The sequence below is a fragment of the Octopus bimaculoides genome, chromosome 5 (genome assembly GCF_046866305.1).
Source record: "Octopus bimaculoides isolate indiv1 chromosome 5, ASM4686630v1, whole genome shotgun sequence".
In the NCBI taxonomy this organism is placed as follows: domain Eukaryota; kingdom Metazoa; phylum Mollusca; class Cephalopoda; order Octopoda; family Octopodidae; genus Octopus; species Octopus bimaculoides.
In genome coordinates this window covers 61,741,523-61,756,537 of record NC_142932.1, presented here as the reverse complement: position 1 = coordinate 61,756,537, position 15,015 = coordinate 61,741,523, and the positions used below count along the sequence as shown (strand labels likewise).

Genomic DNA, 15,015 nt, shown 5'->3' with positions numbered 1-15,015 from the left:
CATTGATTCCACAACGGAACTCATATTCATAAACAACACGATTTTTTTAATCTATCCATGTGTTCACAAAAATTAATTTACAAGAGAAAACTCACAGTATAGTCAGACAATGAATTATATAAAAGTGATGATGTAATTCTTCATTGTTGAAAAACAAAGAATTGTCAGGCTAAAACATTGGCATTAACGACTGCCAAACTTGGTGCATAAGAAAATTGGACATTTCATTCTTAATGACCTGATAAAATATTTCACCCAAACATTTAGACGTATAGGAATACATATTAACACTAGTGATGTATGTATTTGACTCTTCTTGGGGAGGTGGTGATTACATTTTTCTAAATGATTTATTTTAATATTTAATATTAATGTGTAAATCATATTTAGAAACAAAAATGGCAAAACAAAAAAAGAATTCATAACTTATTTTGTAATTATATATATATATGTACGAGAGAGTATGTGTATGGAAGAATTGCTACTACGAATGAAATGGAATAATGGTTAACGAATGCTTTTAATTCTATGGAAATCTCTATATATACAAACTCTAATGTAGTATGAAACATAATTTGACCTCTGATTTACTTTTAGTGTTATATACATTTGAGTTATTCATATATCCGACACTAGAATAAAACAGATAGTTTAATTTATATTTTTATCATCAAAACATAAATTACATATTTACACATGTTTTATTAGATAATATTGCTATGTTGTACAGTAATTGTTACATAGACAATTGCATAGTACGCCAGAAAATAGTAATTCACTCCATTGTTATTCACCAAATTCACTTGGTTGTCAGTGCTAAATATGAACTACGAATAAGCTTAAGAGAAGATTCTCTCTCTCTCTCTCTCTCTCTCTTTCTCTCTCTCTCTCTCTCTTTCTCTCTGTCTCTGTCTCTCTCTCTCTCTCTCTCTCTCTCTCTCTCTCTCTCTCTCTCTACACATATTTATATAATGTTCAACCAATTTCATACATAGTTCTTACTTCGCACGGTTGATCAAAAGTTGTTAAATAACAAGGGATAAATTTACTGCTAGAATGAAAAATGCAGACGCAGAATCCTAGAATATGCTTAAGTATTAAACCCTGAAAATGCAGAACGACCAGTATTTAAATCTTGAAAGATACAGGCTAGAAGAAATAAATAGATATTGTTGCTGAAGTTAGTATTTAAAAACTAAAATAGTAATAATGCCCATTTGTATTTCATATTGATACTTAACAGTTTAAATTAAAAAATACACAAGAAGCTATTTATTTTCAAGTTTAATCAAAAGACTTACAAATTTACGTATTCAAAAAAAAAAAAAACATTAGTTAAACGAATTTGATGACTGTAATTCTATTTTTTTCTAAAGCTAGAAAGCCATTTGTACATTTTGCACTTAACGTTTTCATTAACTTTCATATTCTTAAATATTTTTCTAACTTTGAATAGAAGATATTTTATTATCTGATAATGTAAACTTTAAAGAAATTAATCCTTTTGAGTTTTTAAAACTATTTTTTACTCTCTTGAATTACGTATAATCTACATGAGTTTAATTTTAGAACACAATATCTGTGATTTAAAATATTTGGATAATGAGTTTTGTTAAGAAAATAAAATTTTAAAAAATTATATAATATATAGAAATGTTTTAGACTAATGCGAAAATATTTTTAAATGTAAAATTTTAATTTAGATTAAAAAATTGCAATTAAAAGCGAAAAATATGCAAAAAACAAAACAACGTGTACACTATTAGATGAACAATTTCAGAAACTGACTTAGCATGTTCTAACTTCGGCAGCAATATTTGTCCTTTATTTTCCAGGCTTATTACTGCTTGATCTGTACTTTTGCACGTTCAGTACTTAAGAATATTTTAGAATTCTGCGCCCACATTTTTCTTTCTAGTCCACTTTTTTCTCAGGCAATGCTTCTATTATTATAACCTTTATTACACTTTCTATTTTTAGACTGGGTTTTCTACAAAATATTTGTCTCAATAAACTTTTTCATTTCAGTTCAAATAATGTTATTTTTCTCTTAAAAAGACAGAAGTATCATCATTTCTTAAAATTATGACCCTCTCGTCATTTCATGCCACATAACTCTTTTGATAGCTAATAGTTTTTGACTAGATTTTTACCATAAGATTCTTCTCATAGAGCCCTTTCTTGTAACTGGAATCTAGAACGCTTAAAAGATTGGCGAAATACCCTTAGAAAAGGGTAAAATAGTGGTTAGCGAGCCACTATGGAGAACGGAATCCTGTTTCTCACAACCTCTGATCAAGCGCTCTTTTACATTAGGATAAGCGAACTATAATGCTAAATATCTTAAAATAACAAAATATATTTTAATTTTTTTTAAATGATTGTATTTTTCGAAACCACCAGGTTTTGGTAGCTAATATTTTTGACGAGTTTTACATGGCAAAGTGGCCGAGTTGCTAAAGCATTGGACATTTTCCCTTGCAGAGCGAGGTATCTATTTAGACCGTTAACTGGCAGGATCATTTCCACGCCAGGAAAAATGCTTAGCGTCATTTCGTCCGCCTGTGGTCGACTTTACGTTTCATCATTTCCAGATCGATAAAATAAGTAAGATGCAATCGACGTACCCGCCTCCCAAATTGCAAGCCTTGTGCCAAAATTTGAAACCAATGAGCACTATCTTTTAAATCCAATTAATCGATAATTTTCTTTTGAAATAGATAATTTATATATATATATATATATATATATATATATATATATATATATATATATATATATATATATATATATATATATATATATATATATATATATATATATATATATATATATATATATATATATATATATATATATATATATATATATATATATATATATATATATATATATATATATATATATATATATATATATATATATATATATATATATATATATATATATATATGTATATATATATATATATATATAATTTTCTTTTACAATAACTAAAATATTTTGCTTCAAAATCAATTGTGGGATTTACTTATCACTTTTCATCAATTAAACCCACACTACTTCTTTCGTATCTAATACTTTTTAACGAGGTTTTCACAAAAGAGTCTTCTATTCTCTTGAAGATCTAAGGTCTCAATGTGTCTTTACACGCATTTGCTGGAAACTTAGTGCACAAGCCTGTTTTGTCGATTTCTTACGTATCACATACGAAGCAAAGCATGCCCTGTTTGTGAGGGTTTTTAACATCATTAACTGGCCTTTCCTAAGAAAATATGACTTGTATCGAATGTCCTCGTCCTCACAATCCACTTCAACACCTGAAGTTTTCTGGCGACTGCCCTCGTTGCATTTGCGAGATTATTATCAATGTTTTAAAACCTTTGAAAAACATTTCTTGTCCTTACAATGACTGAACGATTCAAAAGAATTTTTCATTTTGATATACTAAAAATATTCCTGCCATTGGGTTCTAAATCCAACCGAAGAATCCAAAACGTTTTATTACATTTAGAAATTTGGCAATTTCTAAATGACTTTGTTCTGCGTGTTTGGTGTGTTTCATTATTGTGTTGGAATTTTATGGAGAATTTGAAAGAAATCCTTTTATTTGGTTTGACCATAATAGTAATAAACTGAAAATTAATTGTCCTTATATATTCCTAATATTAGGCTGAAAACTAAACTTGAATTTCTTTTTTCTTGTACTGATACTACGCTCCAGCCCAGACTTGCCCCTTGCCATCAGCATTCTATCACCTTCCAGCAGACTTCCCCGCACCTGACCTAACCAGGCTAACCTTCTAAACACTTTGCCGTTTATTAAGACTCCCCAGGGACAGCAAGCGAGAGATCTATATTTTGTATCCCCATTCTTCCTTCAGGTTAAGCAAATACCGAAGTTATTTTTCAAAACCCTAAGGTTTAATTCCTCATCACACTATAAATATTACATCATCTTCAACAAATCTCCTGTTAAGATCTCATATCATACAAACCCAAACTCGTGATTTATAATCGACGCTTCAAATAGTCGGAAATTCGGCCATCTTATTATGGGCTTTATGAACTACCAGCCCGACGCCTACCCAGACATTGTTGATACTAACACTATATCCTCGCATTATCCTATCTACTTTAGTTATAGCAGCGTTAGCACCATATATTTGGTATCGGTCACAGTAGCACTTGTGACCACGGTGATGTTCTCCTACCGACTCTATACTAGAAATGCTAACATCGCTGTTCACACATTTGGCGTAATTGATCGTATGGATAAACAGGATACGGGTGAAGTATCAGCCAACCAGTAGTCGGAAAACATGTAATTAGCGAGTCTCCTAACTGCATCCGTTGGATAGATTCTGGTTATCCTATAATGTGATAAATAAATGTAAGGTTACGACTCCACATTACCACCAGGCACGACTGATTTCAAGCAGGGCTACCCGAATCATATGTGCTCACTCTCTAATAAAATCTCTAAACTATCTCCTTCCTTAGCTACCTATATACATCACCTCAAGTCCCAGAGCATTCTTTATACCTTATACTGGTCGGTAGTTTGTGAGTGTACTCCATAGAACGCTAGCCATCGCGTTTGTAAGTTGTATTTTAGGAAATCGTTTGCAACTCTATGCCACAATAATGTCTCGTTACTCAACAGGTTCTCTGATGCAATATTCTCTTGCCAACATTTGTCTAAGTGCTCATTCGTTTTTCTGAAACCTTTACTCATTTAGATATCGAAATATGTATATTATTTCCTCGTATCGAATATTATTTTTTCTCACCATACTTTCCTTCTCCGGTAATCCCACCAACACTTTGTTGCCCCAATGCTTATCCTTCCTTGCCTCTTTGTCTGAACAGCTGGCATTCCTAACTGCTTTATTGTCTGCTTACGATGAATTTGATCACTCGTGACATAGGATTTCAGCAGGCTGGCTCTTAACCTTACTTATTCTTCTTTCTCTGATTCTTTTTTCCGTTCTTTTCGTCGTAAGTCGTGGCTGTTCTTCTTCTTATCCTGTCTCTTAACTACCTCCTCCTCCACCGACTTCGTTCTGCTTCCCAACCCCTTCAACATTTTATATTTGGTAACATTACTAAATGACCAGCATGTCTGTATGCGTACACAAACACACGCGCGCGCGAAATAAACATACATACGCACGCACATACATATGAAGAATAGTTCATAAAAAGCATATTTGAGCATGTTTATATTGTCACCAATTACTGCTCAGAAAATTATGACTATTAATCTCCAATTTCTTCATCGGCGTTAGATAGCGCGGAGGTTAAGAGTATGCTATAACTCGACGTCGAGCGGGTATGGAAATACCATGACAAGCAATACCAATTCTTTAAAAAACTTGATTACACCTGCTCTGAAAGATGCAACGCAGTTAGATGCAGAATACCCCACTCTATCGTAGGAGGGGTCGAAACGATCGTCGTACTGAATAAAGACTAATGCCAAATCCATCTTCCGCTCCATTCATCAGGTATTATATATGATTTATATATGAGTAGCTAAAGTTTCGTGTAGTGTATATATATATATATATATATATATATATATATATATATATATATATATGTATGTATGTGCATATATATGTATGTATGTGCATATATATATATATATATATATATATATATATATATATGTATGTATGTGCATATATATGTATGTATGTGCATATATATATATATATATATATATATATATATATATATATATATATATATATATATATATATATATGTATATATGTATGTATGTGCATATGCGTGTTCTATCTCGTGTGGTCTTCTCGTGTATAGTTCTGCAAATTATATTTTGCTATGACACACTGATGAATTGCGGACATTTACGTATGTAAATATGTAAATGGTAACAATTTAATCTGGTATGTGACTAATCATTATATTTTGTATCTTTTCTTTTGTCTTAATTAGACCATATGAGGTCTACATCTAGCATATTTGATGTCCACTCAGTGATCATCCATCTTATATGCATGTAATATAATTTTTCTGAATCTTCAGATTTTTTCAATATGCTAGGCCACTGGTTGAAATTGATATTAATCAAATTAATATTCAATTTCTTGAACATTATCATGTAAATTTAAATGACCATGTTCTCTAACCGGGAGGATGCAATGGAGAAAATTATTTTCTGCAGAATTATTTGCGGTTTTTGCCGCGCCAAATCGAAGACATTTGTAATATACCCCCAAATATAATTGGCAAAACTATATGCATGTTCTATCTCGTGTGGATCTCTTGTGTCTAGTTCTGCATATTTGTATTTTGCTATGACGGTCACACTGATGAATTGCGGAAATTTACGTCTGTAAATATGTAAATGGTAACAATGAAATATGGTATGTGACTAATCATTATATTTTGTATCTTTTCTTTTGTCTTGCTCGCTTACGTTCTGGCGTATGCTGAATTTTCGTGAGAACAATCTTTTCTTAATGGTCAGACCTTATGGGGTCTACATCTAGTATATTGGATGTCCACTTAGTGGTCATCCCGCTTTATATATATATATATATATATATATATATATATATATATATGTATGTATGTGTGTGTGTGTGTGTGTGTTTCTGTGTGCGTGTGAGTGCGTGTGTATGTATATATATATTATACACACACATACATACATAAATATATATATATATATATATATATATATATATATATATATATATATATGTATACGAGTAATAAAAGAAAGGGAGGAATTTCGATTATCACCAGGTGGTAAGTTGTAATATATATAAGAAATTGAAGAAGAAAAATGCACACGCTTTACATAGTTTTAATAAATTTTAAATATATTTTGTGTTTGTAGACCGGTTTCGCTAATCACGACATTAAAATGATTTTAATTACGTATTTTCTTTCGAATTTGTTTTTTGTTCATGTTGCGTCTGGAGTTTATGAATGAATGATTCAACAAGTAGAAAAATCTAAAGAGAGGTAATTGGTAATCGGTATTATTCTGGATAGGGGAGTCAATCGTTCATTGTTTAGGGGGTGGGTGGCGGCGGCGAAATATACACAAAAATTCAAAAGTTGGAGTAGTGGGGAGAAATATATACAGTGATGGTTGTGTAATCATGAATTAAAATATGTATAAAAATCAAAGCTTGTTATGCGTGCATATTTAGACGTGTTCTGTATTTTTCGATGAAGAAGTTTTCTTTATTTATACGTTCTTGTATAGAAATTGTATCTTTGTACTGGTAGAAAGGGAAAACTGAACTGTGGTTTGATGTTACTTGCCCATTTCTCTATGTGCTCACTTAAATGAATCTGTATTACGCGAACCGGATCTGCTGTTTATAAAGGTATATATATATATATATATATATATATATATATATATATATATATATATATATAAATATATATATATATATATAAATATTTATATATATTTATATATATATATAAGTAAATAAATATATATATATAGATAAATAAATAAATATATATATATATATATATATATATATATATATATATATAAATATTTATATATATTTATATTTATATATAAATAAATAAATAAATAAATATATATATATATATATATATATATATATATATATATATATATATATATAAATGGTTTAAATATCTTAAATCTAAAACATTACGAGTAATAGAAAATTAATAATACAGGCGCAGGCACAGGCGTGGTTTACTTGTCATTCACATGGTTCCGGGTTTGTGCCTTCTATAATAGATTCGGGACGACCAAAGCATTCTGAGTAGATTTGGTACTAGAAGCCCATCGTAGATATATATATATATATATATACATATTAGTTTATTAATCATATTGTATAGGCCTGGTAGTTTGCCGATAAAGCACTTTCACTCGCTCAGTGTTCGTTGCGTATGTGATTTGTTGAGATAGAGTGAGTGAGTGAGAGAGAGAGAGAGAGAGAGAGAGAGATAGAGAGAGAGAGAGAGAGAGAGAGAGAGAGAGAGAGAGAGAGAGAGAGAGAGAGAGAGAGATAAAGAGAGAGATGGAAGGTGGAGGATAATACAATCTTCATTGATCACTACAATTGTTTTGACCCGTCTGCATGAATACTCCTAAATGCACTTTCACACAATACAGTGGGCATGAATTAGAGGAAATTAAAAAGCACGCTTTACCTAATTGTATGGATAAAAACCGCAATCTTCTCTCTTTTATTAACACAATACCACGCAAGTTACCAGCATCACTGAGATATCTCTTGGTCTTTGTATACCGCTTAAAGTGAGATAAATACCAACTTGTGTCTCTCAATACTTTTCGTTCATCGTGGGAGGAAAGCGCAAAAGACCTACAACTAGCAACACTGGAAATTCTAATTGCGACATTGATAATTTTTGATTCATTAGCCGTATATTAAAAAAAACATCTACTATGTCAGTATTTATGTTCGATTTATGACTTTACATGTACTATAAGTACACCAACCTGACCCAGTGGACCGCACCACAGAATCTGCAACTCTTCAACAGGTGGTGTCGTAACACAAGCCAGTAATAGCCACTGAATGTATTAATAACTACATAATTCGGTGCTAGAATATGTGCATCAGACCATGTGTGAGCTTGTGCTTGTATGTGCGCGCTCGTTTGTACGTGCGTGTGTACATGCGCCAGACCAAGTATTTGTGGGCGTTTCTACATCCATGTTTACTAACGGTTATATCATACTTTTTTCGGTGTATTGTGTATCTTTTCTTTTTGGTATCTGATCTTTGTTATGGATTTACTATAGTAATAGTACCTATATTTATCTTGACCATATTATACTGACGAGTATAATAACTACGAAATCAATAACTACGAAATCATGATCTATAATTCAGGCTGTTTTTAAGGGGCAGGCTTTGAGAGTTGCATTTCCTCGCTTTCGGTAAAAATGTATGTATATATTATATATGCTGAAAGTGACACACATGAGTAAATATATACTGAAGAAGTGAAGAAAAAAGGAAATTATTTTGGGACATGAAAAAGCGGAAGAAATTACACACGAGTCTCGGTCGTTTAAGACAAACGCTTAACATTAGTATAAAAGAGATAAAAGAAGAAAATGGAATTAAATTTTCTTAATCATTTCTGGTACTTCATATATTTGCTTTATAGAAATATTACATGCTGCTATATTTTGTGCCCTAGTTGTTGCTAGTTGGTAACAGGTAGATGTAATGTTAGTGAGGAGAGGGGCAGTAGTGGTGGTAGTAACAGTAGCAGCGACTTCCATTTTCGACATCCTTATAAAAGAAAATCAACAGCTAAAGAGAGAGAGAGAGAGATGTTTATTATAGACATACAGACTCCAAGCAATATCTTGCATTCAATTCATGCCCGTCCAGACATACCAAAATGAATATTACTTGTAACTTTGCCAAAATAATTTGTACAATAGCATCTAATACAAACATCTAAAACAAGACTCCAAGAACCGAAAGATACCCACCTTGGCAGAAACTAAACACCATCCTTAATAGACAATAAAATTCGACGAGCCCAGAAACTTACTATCCCAAAAACTTAGAAAATCGAAAGAAATGAATCCAAATTGAAAGTTGAACTTTACACCTCCACCCACAAGTTTGAAAACAATGAGACCTACACCATCATATTCCATAACATTCTATTACTGAAAAAAGAATCCTAGAATGAGCCAAATCCTTCAAACAAACACACCATCATAAACTAGTAAGAAAATCACTATCACTGGCTAACCACTACCCAATTATAGCAACAAAACCAATAGTAAAAAAGCGGAAGACCTAATTGTGGGAAACGGTTTCAGGTGGCAGAGGGATCAGAGATGCATTTCAAACAGAGACACTTCATAATGAGTAATAAGTTAACCTGTGCATCTGAAAATCCAGTATATGCAAGAACATGCTCAGGATGTGGGGAGTATTACACAGAACGAAAAAAAAACCCCTCTATGTGAACGAATGGCCTTGCATAGATCCGCAACTCTATATACAGTGATATAGAAAACTATGACTAACAGATCATACAGACACATGTGCAGGTAACAAACAACCGACAAATTAGTGATACTATAACTCGACACCAACGCATAAGCAAAGAAATGTCCATTATCAAATACCAACTCGTATAAATGCTTATAGCAGAGAAAGAGAAATAACAAATGCTACCACCAACAATACTGCAAACCTAACTAGGACCACCACTACGACTACTGGTAGGTTATAGATGGTGGAAACTGTTATGAAACAACATCATTGCAACTGACGCGATTAAGGACTACTATAAGCCGCATACTGGAATCTGCTGAAATACAATTACCAAACAGAAAGATAATAAAAAAGCAACCATTGATATTCGTAGCAACTTCGGATCTTGCTAAAAAAAGAAGGAAAGCAAGAAGCTAGGTGTCCAATCCAGAAGAGAAGAGTATAAAGATATCAACAAAGTATGTAAATGAGGATGTTGGAAAGATAAAAACAATTACAAAAGCAATTTGTGCGAAAATCTAGATGAATGAGCAAAACTTAATAACTCGAAAAGATTTTTCTAACGACTAAAGGAACTAAAAGCAGAACGCGCTGCAAAGACAGGTAATATCAAATCACAACAGGGAATAGTTCTTACTACAGCACAACAGGTAAAGTAAAAGTGGTTAGACTACGCCAAGAAATGATATGAAAGTGATCCAAAGGTCGTTGTAGTTGACACAAATGTAGGGTATTATAAAAAACCTGAATCACTATGAGGTGAGGTAGAAAAGTCTCATGGAAAGATAAAACAGCAGGAAAGCACCAAGTCTAAATGCATGTCGATTGAACTGATCAATTGAGAGAGATAGAGATAGAGAGATAGAGAGAAAGAGAGAAAGAGAGAGAGAGAGAAAGAGAGAAAGAGAGAGAGAGAGAGAGAGAGAGAGAGAGTACCATAATAATATATTACAACTTCTGCTGTACAATCTGGAGGGAAAAAGAGGGGCAATAAGATTGATGCGTAGCAGAACAAGTACCCATCCTCAAAGGGGAGACCTGCTTAAACGCGAGAATTATGAAATTGTCGTTTTGATACTATATGCATGTAAAGAACTTTTGGTCATCATCCTAAAATGTCTAAAATCATTCCTCAAACAAGAAATTACTAAAGAACAGATTGGCTTTAAAACGGACGGACGTGGCACAAGAGATCAACTACACAATCTCCATACAACTTTAGAAACATGCAAGGCAGACAACCTTACAACTTTGCTACATTGATTACAGAAAGGCCTATGGCTGTGCAAACTATGGCCTCATGCGGCGTATCATGTCTAATCTCGGTATCCCGAAATAACTCAGTAGGCTCATCAAGTAGTTTTATGTTCAGCCGAAGTTCTGCAGTCGAGTAAATAATGTGAACACAGAAAAGTTCAAAAACTAGAAGGGTGTTCGTCAGGGCTGTATCCTCTGAGTAGATAATGCAACAAGTAATAAAGGAGAAAATGCCATCAAAAATATATTGGTTTGCATATTTCAGGCAAAAAGGCAATGAATGGCAAAGAACACAATGAACAGACAATATCACGAGCTGATTGTACAAGAAGGGCAAGACTGCTGGAGAACTTGCACTTAAGCCGTAAGATTGTAGCCGTATGATAAATGAAGACGATATAAACTGCACAGTATCCTAGTGCTGTCAGTGGTGCTGTCCCTCTTCTTACTATCAACAGACTTAGCAGCTACTGTGCCTCCTCCCACTACCATTAGACCTACCTGCTACCAACTAGCGACAATCAGGACATGAATTAGAATAATATGTGATTTTTCCTTTTATTGCGATATAAAGAGGTGGTCTTAAACAATCGAAGCCGGTACATATTTTCTTTCTGTTTTCCCTGATAAAATCCTCCGAATATTTTCTTCTTTTCCTTATTTCTTCAGCACCCCCCCCACACACAAACATGCATATGTGTGCGTGTGCGTATGCGTATGTGCTTGTGTGTGTTTGTGTATAGTAGCAGTTGACCACTTGAGCTGTTGCACTATATATGATTTACTTCGTAAATTATTCGGTTCCTGCTCTCATTGCTATCTGGGGTAGTTGTGTTTATTCTTTTCGCATTTCAAAGTCCATCCGCTGTCTTCTTTGTTTCATAATACACAACTACATTCTAATGATCAAATAAATTTTCTCTTTTTCTTCATTGGTAAATCTAATCAGTATACATGATATTCAATGTGTCATCAATATATATTTAATATGCTGTATGTATAGACATTTATTCCATTATTAATAATTCTTCTTCATGCATTCATCTATATTCTGTTCTATTTTTCTATATTTCAACTGTCGACAATTTACATGTATTCTATGTATTCAACTGTAGCCAATCTACTTGTTACCCTGCACGCGTGTATTCCTTACTTGAAGCAAAAAGAAAACAAAACAAAAACGAAAAAAAAAAAAACAGGAATAATTTAAAATTACAGATTGAAAATTTAGAAGGACTAGGTGTGCTAGTGCCTTCTGATATCTATACCAGAAATATTGTTATTCAAAGACTTTTGCAGTGGAAGTGAATAACAATGCTTATTATGTACATTTGTAAATCCGGTGAGCTAGCAGAATCTTTAGCACGCTGCACGAAATGGTTAGTTCAAATTCTAAGTTCAAATTTCGCTGAGGTCGACTTTGCCTTTCTTCCTTACGGTGTCGAAACACTGGGGTCGATGTAATCGACTAGTCCCCTCCAATCAAGTTTCAGGCCTTGTGCCTTTAGTAGAAAGTATTATGTATATTTGCAACTTTCATACATCAAATATACTGCATGTGCCCAGCTTTTGGGTAAAGTAAATGTGCTGTTCCTTGAAAACCTTTAAGGAACTGTATGAAACTTTTTGTAAAATCATATACTCATATGTAAATATGTATATATACAAATGCACGAACAAAATTTGTGAAATAAGATACAGTGTAACATAATATAGAATAATGGGTGCTTTATTGAAATATTACAAATAATTAAACCTCTATAATATTTGGAGACTGATAAATATGACTCTTATTTTCCTGTTATTTTTTTTTTTTGTATTTTTATTTACCGCCTCATATTCTAACTAACAACTTTCATTGTATATATTTTGTAGCAATACCGGCAAATGGAAAAGTCGAACATTCCTGTATACAAACCAAAATGTAATTATTACCAAAGCTACCCACTGTCATTATTGACCGTTCGGATATTCTAGTTATTAAATAAGCTGCCATATGTCGTCCATGTCATAATTGTAGGGAACATAACTTTCTTGCAGGTGTTTACTCAGATTGACATTCGGCAAATGATGCTGGCTGTCAATTAAATCAGTTTGCATGTCTTGGATTTGCTTATTCCCAGCAAGAGTCCCCTGCATCTCTACATTGCTGCATTTTCTGTATTTATATACAAAGAGCTTCTTATAATAGATATAAAAATGATTTATATGACCATTCTAATATGCACGCCCTAAACAACTCTCTTGTTTGTTTTTTTACATTCGATAACAATATAATAACTGCATTAATGCAATGTCTAAAAAATAAGCATTCCTGTAGTAAACATGATTCTTCTCAATATTGTTCGTCAATCGCTTCATTTTCTCTTTCATGCATTTCGAAAAACTAACAGGAATAACGAAATTATTTTGTATCATTTTATCACATGAAGAGGAAAAAGGAATGTAACAATGTGATATACGGAATTTCTCCATCGCTGCTTCGCCAACAATACTACTGCTAATAAAACAGTCATATTTTCCATTTTATTACTATTAGATAATGTTTAGAAAGTTTCTCGTGTGATAAACATAGTTACACACACATCCAATGTATTTGCAGATACATGCATACATATTTGTAAATAGATATCTGTGCACGTATGTGTATGCATGCAATTAAGCATGTATTGCAATAACAGCTCAAAACATAAGAAAAGAACAAAAGCAAAAAAAAAATTATTATTAAAACTATTACTATATTAATTAACAGGTGTGATTTCTTGAGGTTTCGTGTCTACTTTCCTGAAATCTCAAGAATCTTTCTTAAGATTCCTGTAGAATACCGAATTGCACTTTTTTGCAAGTCAACATTGCGAGTCTGAATTCCAATACCCTTCAACCTCTTAGGCAACACTTTGGATTTTGTGCCAAGTGTACCAATTACCACAGAGATGACTGTTAATTTAGACTTCCACAATTTCTTTATCTTCTGGTTAAGTTTATTTATCAATTTTCTGAATTTTTTGGTATCTACACAAATAAATTATACTATCACAAAGTCTATGATCTTATATTTTTTCATTTATTTTCTGCTATCGTCGTTTTTGAATTTTGTCAGTGAGAATGTTGAAGTCCCATAAAATCCAATAATTCTATCACAATGTTTGCGTTCGTACGACTTTTCTGATACCTTGAATCCACACACTCGCCTCAAAACTCTTTCACCTATGCCACGCACTCTACTAACAATCAGTCATGTCTTCCCTTATAATCTTTATATGATAGCTTACAACATTCAGGGATGGTTATTACTTTCTACAACAGATATCTTTTATCTTTTACTTGTTTCAGTCATTTAACTGCGACCATACTGCAGCACCACCTTGAATGGTGTTTAGTCTAACAAATTGAGTTTAGGGCTTACATTTTGTAAGTGTAGTACTTATTCTATCGTTCTCTTTTACCAAACCGCTAAGTTGTGGAGGCATAAACATACCAACACCGGTTGTAAAGCGGCGATGGAGGACAAACAAAGACACAAACACACACATACACACCCATACGATATTAATTCAAAAATTATCCCTCTTAATTGTACTATAAATTGATTAAAAATGAAAACATGCACAGATCTCCATGATCCCAGAAAAAGAAAAAGTATAATCCCCCAAAATGTTGTTTTGCCGAAAAATTATTAAATATTTAGCCACATTCAAATAATTGCGTACTCTGAGCTTAT

The 15,015-nt window shown here is 32.6% G+C and overlaps 1 long non-coding RNA gene across 1 annotated transcript in view; it reads left to right on the top strand.

The window, feature by feature from the left end:
* LOC149135557 (uncharacterized) overlaps nucleotides 1–14,271 on the top strand; it is a 29,572-nt gene extending 15,301 nt beyond the window's left edge. Inside the window, exon 3 of the long non-coding RNA XR_016241792.1 lies at nucleotides 13,170–14,271. This is a non-coding gene — a long non-coding RNA (uncharacterized LOC149135557). The remainder of the gene's footprint in view (nucleotides 1–13,169) is intronic.
* The last annotated feature ends 744 nt before the right edge of the window (nucleotides 14,272–15,015 follow it).